The sequence below is a fragment of the Pinus tabuliformis genome, chromosome Q, assembly GCF_031772625.1.
Source record: "Pinus tabuliformis cultivar Carrire ecotype Pingquan chromosome Q, CPIR1, whole genome shotgun sequence".
In the NCBI taxonomy this organism is placed as follows: Eukaryota; Viridiplantae; Streptophyta; class Pinopsida; order Pinales; family Pinaceae; genus Pinus; species Pinus tabuliformis.
In genome coordinates, this window is record NC_142296.1 from 616,720,352 (window position 1) to 616,721,920 (window position 1,569).

Below are 1,569 nucleotides of genomic sequence, written 5' to 3' on the forward strand. Positions count from 1 at the left end.
TCCAATACATATTTATCCTTGTCACTACAAAATACAAATTTGTCATCATTTGCTTATCCAGGTAAAAAGAAAAGTGACTCATTTGTATTTGTGCACTTGTGATAGTATATGAAAAAGAGAGCACTAGTGGAAATAAAAGTGTGTCATCCCATGATCCAACCTAACAAAAAACATATATATTTAGTTGTTGACTACAATGGAAATCAAATGTAAAACCCACTCAACTTGATCCTTACATGATATAGGCATAATGAACTAGTACAATAGAAGAATTCTAGCTCATTAACAAGAGATGATTAAAAAGAATAATGGAACATTGTTTCCTGCCACACAATTGACATGAATAAAATTTCCACAGAATCCATCCAAAAAATGAGAAGAACTTATGGAAAAAGAACATATCATTAGTGTTTTGTACCTTCTTTAACACATGTAGCCTAGGAAAGTAGAGGAGGCCAAATGTAGCAGGATTCCAATTGTGGGTATAAAAAAAGAAATGTGCAAAAGCATGCCTACCAATTCATGAAATCTCACTCTAAATAATAGAACATGTTGAGGATAATAATGATGAAAACAAATCATGTATGATGATCAAGAGCCTTATTGGTCATCAATTAGCAAAACGCTGGTAATTTTTGCTCGTAAAAAAATTACCATAATTAGTGTAATGATTGTGTGGATCATTTTGTGAATTTTTTCACATTTATATTATGGCGTCCTTGCAAGAGAGAGTGATGAAAGTCCTCCAATTTTTGTCATATTGGTTTCTCTTTTTAGATGCTTATGTGAATAGACTGAGAGCTACCTTTCTTCGATCTGGAAATTTAGGTGTCCCTCCTTTTCATTCAATATGTGGAGATTCCCCACCGTTGAAGGACCTTGAAAGTTCTGAAGCCAATCTTACGGACATAACATACGGATCTAGTCCAAATCAAGATGATGCTCTGGCAATTGGAGAGGGAGAAGCAACTCGAGAATTGTTTAGTATTCCTCTTGTGGAGATTGAAAGATAGTGCAGGAAAAATGCTTTATCTATTTGTGGTGGTAGGGCCGTAATGGTTTTCCGATTTCTTAGCTTAGAAGAAGAAGATAAGCATAAGAACGAAGATCAAGATGAGGATTTCAAGTATGGGTATAAATTTTCAATCAAAGGGAAGCATGAAAGAGAAACTGATGTTTATTTAAAATTCAGAGGGGGAAGATGGAGCACGGGTGAAGAAATAAAATCCATACTTAATGATGATAAGTACTATATATCCTTATCATCATCTAGGAAAAATGTTTAGGAAGAATCATATTTATGGTTACGGGCTGAGAAATGTGAATCAGTGGATGCCTCTTACAGTGGAACTTTACCAAAAAATGTTGGTGTGGTGATGGTGGTGTCACATGATGTGCCCCAAAAGGTTCAAAATATTCTAAGCAATGTCAAGGAAGATTGATTTCTCTACTCCTTAACTCATATTTTTTCCCATCAACGTTTTGATAGACCAATTATCAAGATCATAGAATGATCTTTTCTTTAATGAGGGATTCCAAGGGCTAATAGTTTAAGGATATGATCCTTTT